The 20,573-nt window shown below is 32.2% G+C and overlaps 1 pseudogene; it reads right to left on the bottom strand.

Moving 5' to 3' along the window:
- Positions 1-16,161: 16,161 nt before the first annotated feature.
- Positions 16,162-17,255, bottom strand: LOC149552011 (histidine-containing phosphotransfer protein 5-like; annotated as a pseudogene).
- Positions 17,256-20,573: the final 3,318 nt, after the last annotated feature.

Below are 20,573 nucleotides of genomic sequence, written 5' to 3'. Positions count from 1 at the left end.
TGTAGTAGTTTAGTGTTCCAACATAATTTTGTTCAAGCAACTATTATTAGGAATAAAGGAATAAATCAGGGATTTAGTGATTGTCTATTGTGATAACACAAGTCCAAATCAACATATCAAAAAATCTAGTGATGCACACCAAGACAAAATACATTGCAATCAAGTATCATTTCCTAAGAGAATTAGTTCAAGATAAAGAGGTTAGATTGGAATATGTTAACACAAAGGAGTAGGTTGCTGACATATTTACCAAACCATTACCTAAGGATGCATTTTTGTATCTAAGAAGAAAACTAGGGGTCATTCTCATACTCGATGCTTATTATGATGCAGGCGCATCTCATTACTAAATCATTTCAAAGGTCCAAGATTCTCCATATATTTTAAATGGTCAATTTTAATAATTTAGGATTATGTCTTAGTGGATAGAATTAGGTGTTTTATTAAATAAATGTTATAGTTTTAGTCGGATATGTTAGAGAGTTAGAGGAAAGGGTTAATGATGTTGGTGTCGATTTTAGAAAGGATAAAATTAGTAATAGAAATGCCATGTGGTCAATAATTAAAGAGAATCCCATCGAATACTGGTGACAGATAATAGGCAGTTCCAAGAATATCCATGATTGCTGCATGGTATTGATGGTAAAACATCTTTTAGATTCCTATTCTTAGCAGTTACAAGAATATTGATGATTGCTGCATGGTATTGATGATTCCTATTCTTAGCAGTTACAAGAATATCCATGATTGCTGCATGGTATTGATGGTAAAACGTCTTTCAGATTCCTATTCTTAGATGGAAAAGAAAATGTTTTTATTACTACTGGACAACAAGGCTAGTCAGACTTTGGTTATTAAAAAGCCAATCTTTAATGTAAAAAATGATTCGAACTTGGGGAGGAATGGGAAGTTTTATGTCTCTTTTGGTCTCCTACATTTTTTTTTCAAGATTATGGTTCTACTGTTATGCTTCATGTATTTCTCATGGCAATCAGTTTAGGGAATAACAATTGCAGAAAAATGTACTCTAATGCGGGGTCAATATCTCGAGCTTGAACTGTTGGATTTCTCTCAAATTTTTATATGTTTTTTGAAACCTAGTTATGCCAAATTTCAATGGTTGTATTGAGTAAATCTTTTCTGGTTCAAAATTTATTCATGTCTGAGTGTGGGTCTATTCAAAGGTAGCAAGAAGATATTTTGGGGGATTTATTTTCAGAAAAAATGTACTCTGATGCGGGGTCAATATCTTGGATTTCAACTGTTGGATTTCTCTCAAATTTTTATATGTTGTTTGAAACCTAGTCACACCAAATATCAATGGTTTGATTGAGTAAATATTTTCTGATTCAAAAGTTATTCATGTTTGAGTGCGGGTCTATCCGAAGGCAACAAGAAGATATTTTGGAGGATTTTATTTTCAAGGTTTTGTTTATTGAATCTGATTTTAGTGTGTGTTCCTGAAGGTTGTAGATGCCCCTTGAAGCAACTCAGTTGAGTGACTGATTCCTCTTGATTTTTCCAAGGTGTGGCTCTGCATCACATTAGAGTATAGATTAGTGATGCATCAACTAAGCTTCATTGAAGAACTATCAATTTGATGCAAAAAAGTCAGAGTTCATTGCATATGAATGAGTAAATTAGGTACAATGTAAAAGTATTGTTTCAAGTCTTTAGCATTTTATGTCAAAGAGGGAGAAATTGAATCATGTCATATATTCATTGAGTGAGAGATTGATTAGAGAAAGTGATTTGCATATCAGAAAGAGGGAGAAATTGATATAACGGAGTTTGAAGATAAGATGGCAAAGGGAGAATCTAAGAGGTAGTTCACATGGACAGATAGAGAATCATAATGAAACTAAGGATATTATAAAATCTTATAAATAATTTGATTTCTCTAAGGTTTATTTGCATAATAACATGTTGTGTTTCCATTAGTGCCAAAGAGAGAGATTACTGATAATAATTATTCAATTGTATATTGTCATTGATGTTACACAAATGTTATACTCTAATTGAGCACTTCTAGTTGGAAATGAGCTTAGAAGACTCTTGTATCAGCCAAACAGAAGACAAGTTTAGTGATCTATTTGAAGCCAAGCTAGGTTAGTTAACAAAGGATTTTAGTTGTAACCAAGTTAGAAGTTCAAAGTAAACTGAGTTAGGTTAGTTGCGAAGAAACTTAGTGGTAATAGAGTGACTCAATTTTAGGTCAAGCTGACCTACACCAAAATAAATTTATTTGTTTATTTTTTTAATGCAATCCAACTCAATGGATGATAATTTTTTATTTTTGAGGATATTCAAGTCAACTTGACATTGTGTTTCATATATGCAAAATGTCAAGATGTGGATTGAATAGTGTGTAAGACTTGAAGAAGATAAGATGTGAATAGAGTTGGATATTTGATTAAGTGTAGAGTATCCAAGGAGCTGCAAATAATATTTTGATTAGGAAGGATCTAGAGGATAAACCAAAATAGTGATATGAATTTGCAATCTAGTTGCTTCATAAATCAAATCAATCATTGTTTCTCTCTAACAATTGTAGCAATGAAGAAATCTCTTAACAGAGTTGATTTAATAGTCATTTTGTAAATCCTCTAGCAAGTGACATTTATATATTGAAGTGTCTTAAGGCCTATAACAAGGCCACTCCTGATAGGATGATTTAAATCTTCTAATAGGGTCACACCTAATAGTGTATTTTGTAACTTTTAATAGGGTTGGCTCCTAACAGGGCTCACATAAAAAGATTGAAAAGTTGTAACTAGTTGCATTGGTGGTTCTCCCAAATTGGATTTCCAAGTTAAAAATTGGTGTCTCATGTATTCATTTTATTTTCTTATTGCTTTATCTTTTTTTAACTAAGTTACTAAAGGTTCATGCATATTAATATATCAGATTGCTTTGTTAATTGGGTTATAGTAGATTTCTAGTTCTAACGGAGCTATGAATTTCAAGGAAGTTTTTGTTCACATCTAAGGGATTTGGAATTGTTTAAGTGGTAATTTATTCACCCCTTCCCTATTATTTACTCCTCTTATATTTCTAACAATTAGATCTAGAAATAGAATTACTCATGACCATTACCAAGCCATTCTAGTTTTCCAAAAAATAAAACAAAATCAAGAGATCCCTAATTTCTTCATTAAAATTAACATATACAGAAGATAATTAAATAGTAACTATATTAAACTAATTTACCTAATCTGAAATAGATCCACCTTGTTTTATGTTCATATTAAATAAATGCTTCATGAGAAATACCTTATTTGAAGCATAGGGCTTTTCATACACCTTTGCTAGGCTTTGCATCAACTCTTCAATCGTCATCACTTTTGTTATATTACATGCCACTAATTTCACCAGGCATAAATGAATACTTCCAAGTGCCTTTCTAATAAAAATATCCTACTCTTCATCTATCATAGAAGTTGGTTTCTTGGATTTTACTTGCAATGGCCTCTAGAAATCCTTCTAATAAAGATAGTCCTCCATTTGCATTTTCTTATAATTAGAAGTTCTGCTTATTAAACTTCTCAACTTTTAGCTTACCCTCATTTTTCATTTCTCTCACTCAATCATGAGACTTTCCTACTGAGGAAAACTGAAACAACTAGGATCTAAGTATGTGCAGGATCATGGTCAACCAACCTATGGCCTTAAGTGGCAGTGAAAAACTAGAAAATTAGAGTTATGTCAACTTGACACATAATTTTAAAGTAGTTATGGAATTTATATCAAAATATGTTAAAAAAGAATTTGTAGGAAATTGAATGTAGTTTCTAAAATATTAGGCTTTATCTAGAGAAAAATTATTTTATTGGCCAAAATTTTGGATTTTGATGCAGTACTAAAAAAATGTCAAGGCAAAAATAAAAAGTAGGTGTATGTTTGACCACCTAAATCAAAATCAAATGATAATATTCTTTAATATGATTATAGATTTAAAAATTAGACTCATGCCTAGATGTGAGCATATTTTTGGGTATTTTTATTCCAAATAAATAATTAAATATGACCTTTCTACTATAACTTTTTTAGAATAAAAACTCTTGTATCTAACCACCTTAACTAATTGAAAACTTTACAATTTTTTTTTTCTCATACTAAGTGAAGCATAGAATGTGACACAACTTTTGGATTTCTAAAGTGTTATATGGTTTGAAAGTTATAGCTATTTCTTAATCAGTATGTCAATCAACACTTTACCGACATCTTTATTAGAAATTAACTAATAAATGTTTGTATCGATGGAATCTTGAGACTGTTCTAAAAAACCATTTTCATTTCATTGAATTTGGATGAGAAAAATATTGTTAGGTGGCTAGTCAAAGTCTGAATGTCAGGAAAATGTGGCTCAAACATGTTTCTTGAGTTGACTAAATAGGTTTGGTAAATACCAAGCCTAATCGGGTACTGGATTCAAAATCGAGTACCCAAAATTTGGTTGGAAAATACAAAAGTTCTAGTTTGACATATTGGGATGAATTGAAAATTTTAAACCAAAATTCTTACAAACATATTTATATATGTTTTACATTTAAGATATAATTATATTTGAACACAATTATATTATATTTTATTATTATATATTATATCATAAATTTTATTGTTATAATATTATATATGGCATTAAATATGATAAGATAGTATATTAGGATCATAGTACTATATATTATTATCATATGTATAATATTGAAAATATATTATTAAATATACTACTATAATATGTATTTTAACATAGTACTATAAGTTATTTCATAATATTATATAGTTTATTAAATTACAATATGTCCCAAGGTGACCTAGGAACCCTAAAGAAATATGTTGTGATGATATGGCTCAAAGGGGACCCATACGGTCAATTATGATATGTCCCTAGTAGTTGTAGGATCCCTAAGGACACATGCCATGATGAAATGGGTTGAAGGAGGTTGTAGGTTAGCCTACAACCACCTCTAACCCATATGATTGATTATGATATGTCCCTATGGGTCCTAGGACCCCTAGGGACACATACCACAATGAAATTGGTCAAAGGGGGTCGTAAGTTAACCTACAACTTGCTTTGACCCCTACGATTGATTGCAATATGTACCTAGGGGCCCTACAACCCCTAGGGATGCATGTTGTGATGAAATGGGTCGAAGGGGGTCGTAGATTAGTGTACGACCCATATGATTGATTAGGATATGTCCCTAGGGGTCCTAGGACCCCTAGGGACACATGTCATGATGAAATGGGTTGAAAGGGGTGGTAGGTTACACTACAACCCCATTTGACCCATACAATCAAATATGGTATGTCCCTAGGGGTCCAAGGGATGCATGTCATGACAAAATGGGTCGAAGGGGGTTGTAGGTTAGCCTACAATCCCCTTCAACCCATAGGATCTATTAAAATATGTCCCTAGGGGTCTTAGGATTCCTAGGGACACATGTCATGATGAAATTTGTCAAAGGGGGTCATACATTAGCCTAGGACTCCCTTCAACCCATATAATCAATTATAGTATATAACTAGATATTCTAGGACCCCTAAAGACATATGTTGTGATGAAATGGGTCAAAGGGGGCCATAGTTTAGCCTGTAACCCTCTCTAACCCATACAATCAATTATGATATGTCCCTAGGGGTCTTAGGACTCTTAGGGACACATCTTGTGATGAAATAGGTTAGAGGGGGTCATAGGTTAGCCTACAATCCCATTCAACTGATACGATTGATTACGATATGTCCCTACAGGTCCTAGGACCCCTAGGGACACATATCAAAATGAAATGGGTCAAAGGGGTTCATAGGTTAGCCTACAACCCCCTTTGACCCATAAAATCAATAATGGCATGTCCCTAGGGGTAATAGGACCCCTAGGGACACATGTCATGATAAAATGGGTCAGAGGGAGTCGTAGGTTAGCCTACAACCCCATTCAACTCATACAATCAATTATGGTATGCCCCTTGGGGTCTTAGGACCCCTAGGGACACATGTCATGATAAAACAGGTTGAAAGGAGTCATAGGTTATCCTATGACCCTATTTGACCCATACAATCAATTACGACATGTCTATAGGATTCCTAGGAACACATATCATGATGCAATGGGTCGAAGGGGGTTATAGGCTAGCCTATGACCTCCTTTGACCCATATGATCAATTATAATATATCCTTAGGGGTCATAGGACCCCTAGGGACACATGTCATGATGAAATGAGTTGAAACCTACAACCCCCTCTAACCCATACGATAGACTATGATATGTCCCAAGGGCTCCTACAACCCCTAGGAACACATGTCATGATAAAATGTGTTGAACTGGGTAGTAGGTTAACCTACGACCCCCTTCAACCCATACGATTGATTTTGATATGTCCCTAGTGGTCCTAGGACCCCTAGGGACATATATTGTGATGATTTAAGACAAAGGAGGTTGTAGGTTAGCTTACGATCCCATTCAACCCATACAATTGATTATGATATGTCCTTAGGGATACTAGGACACGTAGGGACACATTTCATGATGGAATGGGTCAAAGGGGGTTATAGGTTAGCCTACGAACCCATTTGACCTATATTATTGATTACAATATGTCCTTAGGGGTCCTAGAATTGCTAGGGACACATGTCATGATGAAATGGGTCAAATGGGGTGGTAGGTTAGTCTATTACCTCCTTTGATGCATATAATTGATTACGATATGTCCCTAGGGGTCCTAGGACCCTTAGGGGCACATGTTATGATGAAGTGGGTTGAAGGGGGTTGTAAGTTAGCCTACAAATTTATTTGAACTATATGATCGATTGTAGTATGTCCCTAGCAGTCATAAGACTTGTAGGGACACATGTCATAATGAAATGGGTTGAAGGGGGTTTTAGGTTAGCCTATGATCCCCTTTGACCTATATGGTCAATTATGATATGTCCCTAGGGTTCATAGGACCCCTAGGGAGACATATCATGATGAAATGACCCATATAATTTATTATGATATGTATGATTGATGATATGTATGACATAACCTAAAACCCCCTTTGACCTGTATGATTGGTTGATATATGTCCCTAAGGGTCCTAGGACCCCTAGGACACATGTTGTGATGAAATGAGTTGAAAGGGACCATAGGTTAGCCTATGATCCCATTCAACACATACAATTGATTAGGGTATGTCCCTAGGGATCCTTGGACCCCTACCGACACATGTCATGATGAAATTGGTCAAAGGAGGTTGTAGGTTAGCCTATGACCCCATTCGACCCATACGATTGATTATGATATAATAAGTAAATTCTATATTTATGATTTACTATATTATATAATAATAATACTATATCATCATAGTATTATATAATAATAATATATAATTATTTTGAAGTAAATAATATTTATGATTATAAATACTATATATATAATTGTCCCCACCTGATTTCCCTCCAAATTTTGGACATAGATTTTGGTTACCCGATATCATATTGGTGTCTGATTTTGGATTGGATACTCGATATGGGATCATGTACACATATTAGTTTATCGTCAAAATTTTACCAAAATATTCTTTGTCACGATAGGCCTGAAAACCATGTTTTTTTGGCTTTTTCATGGGATTCAATGATATTTTTGCGAAAAAAGCTTTGTTTGGGGCCCAATGTTTCAAAAGATGGCTACAAAATTTGATAAGGTGTCTGGTATTGTTATCTTAATGGGGAGCAATAGTCATCAAAAGGCTAAATCAAAAGGAAGGTATCAAATGAAGGCATTGCAACATATAGGGAAAGATATAGGGTAAATCACTAAATTGACGATGTATTGATTGAAGTTGAAACTATAGAGTTAGAAAATTAATATGTTTAGTTGGGGAATGAAAATGTACCAATTGATAATGACAATGCTAGGATTGAAAATTTGGAGAATGAAACTTTACCAATTCATAATATGAAATTCAAATGTTACAGATGATGATGTCAAGGTCTATAATAACCTATCTCATTTCAGAGAGATCACATTTTATTTGGATTTGGCACAACGATCTTTCTTGGTGCCAAAACTTGTAGTGTGCCTCAGTTCATTGGTGCATCACTCTATAACTTTGAAACCATTGATCGTGGAATTGATTTGTTAGTTCCATTAGCTTTGCATGGGTGGGTGAACCCTAGTGACACCCTAGTTCCAACCACAGAGAGCCTATGACATTCGCAACCAACTTGTACTGAAGAGTCTCTAAGATGTTATAAGTGCATTTGGAGATCAATCTTTCGAGGGTCATAACTCAGATCTCAGGAGGACTATCAGTGAAATGTTGAATTCTATAGGATGGTGATGTCAAGGTCTAGAATAACCTCTCTCATTTTGGAGATATCAAATTCTATTTAGATTTGGCACAATGATCTCACCCTATGCCAAAATTTGCATTGGACATCACTTTATTGGTGCATCATTGTCCTACTTTTAAACTATCAATCATGGCATCAAATCAATAGTGTTGTTATCTCTAGATGGATGGGTGAAACCTATAGACACCCTTATTTTGACTATAAAGCCCATATAACATTTGTGACCACTACATACTAAAGTATCTCCTAAGACCAAAGATGAGATCCTAAGACCAAATTGGCCATGGAATTGGCTAATTTTAGACATCTTGAGGGACTACAGACATCATTTCAAATTAAACATATATGATATAATTTCAAATTAAACATTGCATTAAAATTTGGTAATAAAGGTTGATAAAATGTTCTTCACAAATTAGTACATTTGAATCAAATATAACAAACATGATCAAAATGAATGATATTCCATAAACATGAACAATACACATGATCCATGATAAATTGAACAATACTAGACTAAGTTAAAATGTATATCCTTGTGCACATAAATGAAAACTTTATATATTAAAATACATGTATCCTTAGACAAATTATGCAAATATATATCAAAAATCATGTATCCATAGAAAAATTATGCAAATATATATCAAAATACATAGATCCATATACAAAATATGGTCGATGATGCCATTGAAATGTGTATAATGTCAAATTTTTTGTATAAAATGTGGTACATGCCATCTCAAAATGTCTCAGAACCCATCCTATGAGAGTTATACTATCCTATGCTACTAATAGATTATAAAAATGAAGCCTATTTGTTGAACTAGGTGGATCAGATGCCTCCTACATAAAAAAAAATTAAAAAGGAAAACCCAAAGTTAGACTACTAAATTTATATTATTCTATATGCCTAACATTGACTTACTCAAATGCATAATGATATTTTTTTTAATGAATATTTATAGTTTTAAATTTTCATCATAAATACCTCTCTTGTCAACCTCTTGTGGGGGTTAGGAATCTTATCATATGTCCTTGACAATGCTCGAACCTCATTGATTGTGGCGTGTATATGTTAAAGCATGATTTTCATATGGATCTACAACTTAAAACATAATATTATAACTGATAGCATACTAAATTTATAACATATATAATCAAAAATTCAAACTAAAACTTACCTTTGTCAACTCCTCCTCTAGATATAATGGCTGCATGAGGAAAGATACAAAACTCTGACATCCAGCGTCCTATGCACTAGGCGTTTCTTATGAGATACAAAAGCCTAGTTGTTAATATTATGGAAACCAATTTTGATTTTTTTATGAAAATACAAATAATAACAAATAAATGATAGTTATACATAGGATGGGGCTCTTGCTGCAAATGGAAATGCCAGAGGGTCTTCAATGTTGAATCTACCTAGACTCATCACTAGTCACCACACCCTATACAATAAAGAATTTAATTAAATTTCATTAGCAAAAACATCTTGCAAGAATGTATCGATGTTTAATCAGTTTTAAAACACCTAATTAACTTTCCTTTGTCAATGGGTTGTGCCTCACCCTCGTCACTCTGCCCCCCACTGATAGGTGATACCTAAAAGAGAAGAAAGATCAAAAACCATATATGTTCCAATATCAAATAGAAAATAAATGAGAACACAACATAATTTACCATAGATGTCTCAAGGAAAAATTAAATAGCCTAGAGCATGACATCATCGACCTGTCTAAGCTCCTTCTTAGTCATCAACTAAACATGAATGAAGACCACATACATGTATAAGTTAGTATTGGTTAAAATTATTTTATTATAAAGATTAACTTTAAATCAACTATTTTGTAACAAAAAATGTATACACACATCAACATAGAAGGGTTCCATGGCTCTACATGCCCCTCCTCTCTCATGTCAAGGTATGTAGTCTCAGTAGGCATGTCTATTGTATCATCCTCCTCAAATAGAAAGTAATATTCAGAATGATCACCAATGGGACCCAGACAAATACTTTTGTGCATTATGCAAGTATGGGGCACACAAACATGTGATGAGCTTGTTAATGATGAACTCGTGCTACCATCATCAACATGGGAAGGTCAAAATGATCTAGTCTGGGATATCAATAGAGTACTCAATCTATGGATGGCTCTAATAGTTTGAGAGCTAGCCTTTGTAATGATATCAAGATGTTGCACTGGAGGAGGGGGGGAGACATCAGTAGGGAGACAAAAGTATCAACTTTCTTCCATTGGTAAAATGGTCTATCCTAAGGAGCTCCTCCTCCTACACCCATGTTGGGCCTCATGCACTAGTACTTCACCTTGAGGCCCAATACAAATTAAACATACTATTTTCTAATGAAATAGAATGGGACCTCTAAATTACTATGTGGAGGGTTGTCAAAAACCATCCACCAATAAAACCAAAAGTTCATACGCATAACCTAATTTGTGCATCATTTAATTGATAATTTGGGCTTTTTGGTTTCTACTCTTTTACTAGTTTTTGGGCTCATAAAGAGGTTAACTATATCATCATTACTTATGTTTAGGGTTGCAACCTCATCATAGTCCAACCCATCATTAAGAATGGCATGCATTTTTCTCACGCCGGTGAAGAGCAACATTTTGTTCATTGGTAAGTGTCTCAATATTATCCAACATGGTGTTTAACATGGATAACATGAGAGCCAATGCATGTATATTGTTATATGTGGATTGAAAAATCCTCAGTTCAGCAAGATTTTCTTGTATCAAATCTTCAATTCAAGGAGGGTTTTGAGGGGGTAGTACTAGATCATTTAGTGGTGGATTTTGAGAGGGTAGTGGATCATTTGGTGGAGGGTTTTGAGGAACTATTTTTGTGGCTCAGTGTTAGCAACATCATTTGTGTCATGCCTGCCAATTAAATTGCAAAGAATCTAACAATTACTATTTATATTAATAGTTTTTAATTAAAATAATAAAATCAATGATTTCTATTAAAAAAACTAATTTTAAATATAACTCAATGGAAACAATCAAATAAATAAATAAAATTACCTTGCTTGAAATTTCCTAAATCTTGTACTCAGTTTTAAATCATATACCTAAAATGGGGGCCAACAAACAACACAAATAAACCAAAAACAATGAAAATGCACTCAAGTTTTTGGTTTAAATTTCTAGTCATAGGTTTTGGGTACCCAATTTTATATCAGATACCCGATATCATATTAGGTATCCAATATGGGCTCGGGTACTTGATATGGGATCATATACCTAAAAAGGGTTGGTATCACCTTTTTGCTTTGGTATCAGGATGGGTCAAAAAAATTAAGAGTGGATTTTGAAATGATTTTAGACATTTTGAAACCCCACTTTTTTTACATTGCCACTTTTTGGCACACCTTGATCTTGCACATATCCATCTAATACCACTTGTTAGGATTAATGAGACATAAATAATAATTACATGTAAATATATCCAATATCAAAAAAAAAAATGTGCACAAAAGTAAACACCAGAAATAAAGATTTAATGTGATTCACCCAATCCTTGGGTTACAGTCACCAAATAAAAAGTCCAATATTTTTATTATTAAGTAATTACAACCTTTTTACAATCTGTAATCCCTTACAACTCAAAACCACCACAAGAAGCTACTATCTTATCACACCTCCTAAAATCCATAACCAAAAGCTATTTTATACAAGATTTTTCCCACTTACAAAATTAGGGCTAGAATAATTATAACATATCGGCCCCTGGAGTAACCCCAAAAGAAATTCGTTAGGGCTATGTCCCTGTACCCTTGCTTATGGCCCAATCTAACCCCAAACCCCACCAAGGAATTATGGTGAGTGTATGGTACTTCTTTGATCAGTAATCACAATCTAACATTTTATCCCCATATTGTGAAGATACATATACATGGGATGATAAATTTATATGGTTGACTCATCCTATCTAAAATAACCTATTACAAAGGTTTTGTAGAGCTTAAAGTTTCTTCTTCAAGAATTTCTAGTGATCCTTGACAACATTGACATTCTTGTCTTTTAGATTTAGTTCATTGGGACATATCTCCACCTAACATTTTTTTTAGTCTTAGATTTCTTGATTTTTTCTACATTGAACCTTCAATGGAAGAGGAGAAAATGAAGGTTTGAAGTGGAATCTTGATAATCATCCTTTTTTCTTGTGTTTTTTAGAATTACAAAATATGCTCTTAAGGCTTCCAAAGATTCTTTGTGAGATAATATCATGTTGGATTTTCATTGTAGTCATATTATATATGTATTAAAACTATAGATGTCACTCATTTAGATCTTACTTGTCATTATTTTCCACATGATTTTGATATGTTTCTCATTCTAGTTAGGGTTCAAATTCATAATTTGATTGTGGCTCATTTTGACATCAATATGAATACATTTTAGTAGCTCATTATGAGATAGGATACATCATGAGACTTCCCACCTAATCTCACTTCTTTGAGTTGGAGTTACTTCAACATTCACCATTGGATTTATTTCTTTTCTTGAGGGAGAATTTGTATTTACCATAAATGGATTATTTTCACCATTCATACATGTACATCCTATTTTAGAAAAGGTCCACTTCATTGTAGGGGGTCATAAAGTTTCTTTCTCCCTCATATTTGGTATGTGATTTCTATTATTTGTACATCGTCATAATCAATATTACTTTTTGTTTTAATCTTGGTGTCAAGTTAGATTAGTTTAGCATTTATTTTTATTTTCTTCTTTATCTTTTCTCTCCTTTGGGGGTGTTTTTTTCACAGTGGATTTTCTTTCTTTCTTCCATTTATGTGGGATTGCATCTTACTTGAATACATGATCAACCCTATTTTTTAACATGTAATAATTTATAAATACCCACTTAAGATATGTAAAAGGATGTGTTCATGCAAGAACTTACTTGGTATACTATCCAATGGATTTTTTCTATTTGGAGATAAGCTTGCAACTAGTTATGCATATTAGCATTTCTCTTGTATGGAGTTTGCAAGAAAATTTTGTGAATGAAACATGTTATCACCTTCATAATATAATATTTTTATCAATTTTGAATTAATATATTGGTGATTATTCCATATTTATATGATATCATTTTTCATGTAATATGAACTATGTTTCAAAATAAAATTCCAAGGCATGTGATCTCTTGTCATATATTGCCCGTCTGATATTCAAAATTAGTCTAGTGTGTCTATTATAAAATCTACATTTTAAAAGGAGATTTATATTTGATTTCCACCCTAAAAGATTTATTCTTGTGATCCCTTGTTAGGTTTCTTTCTAAGAGAGATCTCATTGAGAAACTTCCAATTGAAGAGTTCATTGTCAAGATTTTTTTTCCATGGATAAGGACATGACTCCAAATTGTGATTGGTTCCTTATTGAAGTTGATAAATCCTTTTAATTGGATATTGTTGGTAAACATCTTCAAAAATTCTATCTTGAAGCTTACATTCTATAATATCATAAATCCATTTAATAGTAAATACATTTTAAAGATTGGATATTTTAAAGATAGTAGAAATTTGATATCAATACTAAATATATCCATAAAATTGTGGAAAAATCTCGTTCTATTAAGTTGTATTATTTCCTTGATTATATTTATCATCTTGATCAAATCAACTCCATTAAAGCCAAGTACATTCTTGACATTGTTCTTGCATTAGAAGAAACAAAATGACTAAATAATTTGAATATTTTAAGTCATTTTTATCAAGGTATATTTTCCTAATTCTATGACTACATTGGGTAGTATTTTATTACTTCTATGCTCTACCTTTTTTTTTTATTACATATTGTCCAATATCATCACACAAAATCTAGTTTTATTAATCGATCCAAGTTTAGGAATGTGTTATTCAATACTCATTTTTTGAGGATAGTTTTCTTATTCTCATGGGAAACAAAACTAACATCAATTGGACCATCTACTTTCTAATTATTTTTTGAAAAGATTCATTATCAAGTATTTAGTAGTAGAAAAATTAATGTTCTAATAAAAATTTCTTACCTAAGAATAATTGGCTTAATTATTATAGGTGGAAGTGGATTGATCATAGGAAAGTGTTTCGATGCTTAGATAAAATTTTTGGTCTAGTTATCTTCCCCCTTTTTATAATAAGCCACTATTTCCAAAATTGAGGAAATATTAGGTCTCTAGATTAGTAGGTTTCCATAACAGTGAGATTTTTTATTGTGTTATATAATATTATATATACTAGTAATATCTATTCTTCTTCTTATTAAAAGTATTTTATTGCCTTGTATTAAAATATTTAAAAATTCATAAGTCAAATTGTATAAGATGAACATTTAATCAAGGAAAATGATTCAATATAGTGACTTGAGATTTACAAGCTTTCAAATTGGAATTTGGATTTAGTTTATCATGATACAATTTTTCCTCGTATGATTCATAAAATTTGGCAAGAAAATTCAAACCTTGATTGAAATATTAAAATGGTATTTTAATATGACCTTTTACAATTGAAAACTACTCAAGGAACATTCTTGAATTTCTTTGTGCACCTAAACATTGTTTCAAAGCTTGAAAACAAATGGGTTCTTCAATCTTCATAAGGCTTATGACACTAGAAATTTTAGACTATTTCATTCAATATGCTTGAGCGAAAACTTACCCACTTTTCTTGGTGTATTATCTATCAAAGTTTTATTATTAATATTATGTTAACTGAATGAGACATTCCTCATTATCAATTTTATGGACACGGTGATTTTTTCAAGCACTTTCTTTTAGTTTTGTCTAAAATCTCAAGTTAATTGGAATCAAAACTATGATATTTTAAGTCTTTTAGGCATAATGCTTTTTTCATGGCATGTGATTCTTTTAGATGTTTTGTGATAACTCATACTAAGTCCACCTTGATTTAGCTAGCATTCAAAGTGGGAATATTTTTAGCATTTGGAAAAGATTGATAAACTGCTATAGATTTGTACTTATTTTTGGTTATACACTTCTCTTTATACTAAGGTTATGGTTTGTTAGATAATTCGATCATGTAAATTTTTTTGTGAGCGTATAAGGTTGTAATTGATGTGGCACACATATACATGATTTTGGATCAATGAGGTAATACATGATGTATGGTTGTGATACTTCTGGCAACCGCAATCTCAAACAAAAGTCTCTTCCCTCATGAGTATTGATGTGGTAGTTAGAATGTCCATGATGGACCCAATTTCTAGTCACATGTTTCCTAAGCCCCTCGAAGAAGAGTTAGGAATTTGTTCAATCTTTTCTCAACCTTAGAACTAAGGTTCCTATAGATAGGCTCATAGGAAATAATTCCTAACTTTTCTATAGCCTTTTCCATATTCTTGGTACATGCTTCCTCCTAAAGAAAAAAAATGAAGGTGGTATGATTACATGCAAACTTCCTAATATTTGGAGAAATTTAGATGATTATCATTTCATTGAATTTTCCATTTAAGGCTTAGACTGTAAGATTTGGAATGGATTTTTCCTAGTTACTATGTTTTGATAAATGTAATGTGAATCTTTCTACTAAATAATGTAAGGCACTTGTATTTATGATAATTTCAATATTATTTTAATTAATCTATCAATTTTAATTTTATTCCGAATAATGCAGTCAGTATTATAAAATATAGACACTTACGGTACATCCATACATAACCTTTATAGGAAACAACAGATTCCATCACTGATCCATACTCTCCATAAAGTTTTCGATACATAATACCTTTTTCCAAAGCAAAAGGCTGCACAATAGAAATCATAGCATGTTGATGCCTTGGGACTTGAGCTCAATTTATCACTGAGATCGTTCCACCTGCTCTTTGTTCTTCTATCTACAAAATAACAACAATAGCTTAACTGTGACGTTCATCTACTATTTTAGATTTTGTTTGTGTATTCTTATGGAGATTTTGATTAAAAAAATTGCTACTGTATATAATTACCTGAAACAGATCTTCGAGCTTGTCCTTGAGAAGATAATACTCCTACTTCACTTGTTGCAGACACTGCAAGCACCTGCTTTTTTGTATAGACAAAACAAAAACAAATGAACAAAATATTCTATATTAGAGAAATCTTACAAAATTGTCCATTAAATACTTGAAGAATCATCTCTATCATTAGAACTCCAAATGGATGTACCCATGTCTCATTTTTCCTTGACATAACACTCGAAATGGGGTGCATAAGTTCTTAATTCTCAGCACCCATACACTGGTCATTTCAAAACAGAAAAAGGTGGCAATGCAATTGGTTAGCAATTGACATGGCTCAACTTTGAAACAGAGAAATCCGCTAAAAACTATTATTATTGAGAGCAAAAGCATGCCTTGAGCTGCTACCCTTAAGATGATGCAAACAAGACTCCACTTTTCTGAAATCCACAGGTTCCTTATTCCTGCATAAAATCCTTATATAAACCATTAATGTCTTCCCTGACTTCACTGAAAACACAAAAAATTGCACAAATAATTGATACTTATACAGACCAAAATTGTTCTTATTCCAGAAATAATGTGAAGCGTGTTAAAGACATACAAAGTAGATTCTAAGTTATGAATCAATTTCATAGATTCGTCAAAAAACAATGAAATCACTTCTTCCACAAAATGAGGATTGCTTTCATCTGGAGCTGCTCCAGTTGACTATATTGCTCATCCAGAAATCCCTACAACACAACCCAAATAATTTTTCTGTTCCTTTTTCTATCAAAGTACAAGACCATCGCAAATTATGAGTATTCAAGATCTCACACCAGCCAAGAATAGAAATTAAAGAGATTCAACAACTAAAAAATTTGCATAGACATGAGTTTTTCAACCTCCTTATAAAAGAAGTTTGTAAGATTATTGTACTGGTGTTGCAGCTCATCCTTAGCCATGCCGAGCCTTCACAAAAACCAAAAACAATGATCTAGTTATGACCTTGATGACTTACAAGCATAGCTCATTCTCTGTTCTCCACATACAATTTATAGAGTGAACCAACTTGCATTTCTGACCTAAGGAATTACATATTCATGGAATAATGATGGATGCCCATAATTTAATTTGAAATAAAAGGTGAAAAAATGAAGACATTAGTTTTCTCTGTAAAGGAATAGTCATTAATGTAAGCTTCTTGGGTTTCAGAAATGGAAGGAATCATTTCAATCAACGTGATTTAGAGGATCCTTGAGATATTCCCAGTTCTATATAATCTTTTCAAATGACGCTGCGTATTGTAAGCTTGGTTTAGGGTTTAGGAATCATATTCGTCCAAGTGTGAGAAGCCCGATACGTGCTTGGGATTGTATAGAGTCACATCATAAGAGATATGTTTAGAATGACCCGTTTGGAATATCACTTGAAGAATTAAATAACTAGATGTTTATTCCTTTAAACATAACATGAGTCACATCATAAGAGAAATATGTGGAATACTACTTAGACATAAATAGAACAATTTAATAATTACATGTTTATTATTCTTAATCACAATAATCATTATAATCAGTATAAATTATAAGAGTTGGTATATATATAAGTCATATCTTAAGAATTAGTGTACATTTTTCTTTCTAAAGTAATTACTTTTTATCTAATAAATAAATTTATTAAATACAAAAATCCAACAATAATGTTTTAATATTATGACAAGAATTACAATATTATAATTCAACTTATCACTAATAAATCAACATCCATGAAAAAATATAATATTCTTTATATATTCAAATTATCTATATGTATCAAATATTATCTACTTTTACAACAATCTATGAGATAGAACAAAATAGATATGAATACACTCTTTTCTTTTTATATTATTATATAAAGAAATAATAATAAAATTAGACAATATGTGAGGTTTGAACCCATATTCCATTCTCTTGTGGAAAGGATAGAGTTAGAAAATTGAGAATATCTCTGTCTAACTTTCCTACCAAGTATAGAGGTGTGCAAGAAATTAAGCTTAATATACTTAATTATTATTCTTTTACATTTGATTCAATTCTACCTTTTAAAGCATCAATATTCATGTCTCTCAATAGAAAGTTACCTGGGAATCCTTGGAAACAAGGATAAAAGACACACTAACATAAATTTTGTAGAAAGAAGCTTATAAACTTGCATACATCATACACAAAAATCACAAGACAAAGACTTAATTAACTATCCATAGATCACCAAGTCTATCATTACTCTCAAGCATATTCATTTTTTTATCTAGGTGATTAACACACAAGGTTCATTTTGTTAACCATAATTGCATAGATATGATGTTCATTTTAATGTCCAAATTCAAATTCCTACATGATTAGTCATACACACACATTTTTAGCTTTAAACATAGAGATAACAAGAGAATTTCTAGCTATCCCAAAAGCGTTGATAATTGATCTATTCTGAATTGGGAAGGTACAACTATCATTTGGGCATCCAAAAAGCCAAATCTCAAACTCTGAATAAGTTCAAAAGTGCTTATTGGAAAAAGTAAGATGAAATAGAACTAGTATCATATGATAAAACACCTTCATGATTATGTTGAAATACATCATTGTATGATAAAATACAAAATAAGGGTAAGATAATTCACCAAGAGTTGTAGGATAAAATGCTACTACTAGGTGTCATGATATGCTTTCAACACTCCATCATATAAAGAAATGCTACTAATGGGTGTGATAAAACATGAACAACATGTGATACTTAATGTGGACAATTATTTAGATACTTTGGTTGGAACAATTACTAGCATTGGCAAATAAACCAAATCAAATACTAAAAATGTCAATAATAAAGATCCCAAAGAGCAGGGAAAGCTAGACAAAGCCTATCATAGAATTTTATTATCCTTGGTAAGTTTAAATAATTTTGGTTAGCTTGATTCTCAACTAGCCTTTTTGGTTTTGTGGTCTAGTTTTTAAATACCATAGTTTCTCTTTCTAGGGGTATTTTTTTGTAAGCAAATTTTCTACCAATTAATGGTTTTAGCTAAAAAATTATCTTTCAAGAGGCTAACTTGTTTGCTATTTTCTTCTTCACTAGTTGTATTGTGGATTTTTCTTTAATCGTCTTATCTATTGTAAGAGACTAAATGGGTTTTGGGGTCCATTTGAAACCTATTTTTACCTTAATAAAAAATACCAACATCATGTGATGAAATGATTCATCATACAATACAAGAATCTATTGGCCATGGAAACAAGTACAAATGAAAAATAAGGAAAGAAACATCCACACTAGAGAGTATTAGATACACATAAATCAAAGATATAAGCATTTGATCTCACCTCAAACAACAATAAAATATATACTCAACTAAATCGTATATCTAACAAGATACATAATCAACTTGATGTAAGAAGAACCCACACCAAGAGTGCAAGTATAAAATCCAAGTCAAGAGGAAAAAAGAAGGGGGGATAAGTCTACAAGATTTTTCATCTAGTAGAAGATAGATTTTTGTATTCCCCCAATAGTGGTATAGGTAGAAATACCTCCCAACCATGTTGAACCCATAGTCCCATCCCATCATTCTCATGCAGATAATTGTTAAGATTAACCATAGATAGAAATAGTTCAATTGCATGCAAATATAACCAATATCAAAAAATAATAGATCACATAGAAGAGAACACAAGACACAAATATTTGACATGGTTCACCAAATCCTTGGGCTACATCCACCAATAACAAGTTTAATATTATTACTATCTAGAGACTACAATACACAATCCCTTACAACTCAATACCCCCACAAGAAGATACAATATCACCATACATTATGAAATCCCTAACCCTAACCCCTTTTATACAATTTTTTGCCACTTAGAAAATTAGGGCTAGAATATAAGTCATCCAATAGAAAAATAGCAGTTGAGACCCTTTATAATAGAGAGTCATTTTTGGCTTCAATTTCACCTAAAAACCTTAGCAACGGCTTTGACCCTCGACCCCACCCTATATTGCAACAGGGAACACACTTGGGATGTTGTCCCTTGACTCCATCTTGGGGGCACTATCCACAAACTCCCATAGAAATAATCTGAGGGGAAATTGCACTGAATAAACCACTATGTCTAATAAGGCTCTACATCACAACAATCTCCCACTTGGAGACTAATTAGACTCCACAATAATAACCTCCCACTTGGAGACTAATCATAGCACTACTAAACCTATTTTACCCATTGGAATATCAAATCACCCTGGAC

Source organism: Cupressus sempervirens, chromosome 6 (assembly GCF_028749045.1).
Source record: "Cupressus sempervirens isolate cs-2001-9-10 chromosome 6, ASM2874904v1, whole genome shotgun sequence".
NCBI lineage: Eukaryota > Viridiplantae > Streptophyta > Pinopsida > Cupressales > Cupressaceae > Cupressus > Cupressus sempervirens.
The sequence above is the reverse complement of the archived record's forward strand: the minus strand, read 5'-3'. Positions and strand labels throughout refer to the sequence as shown.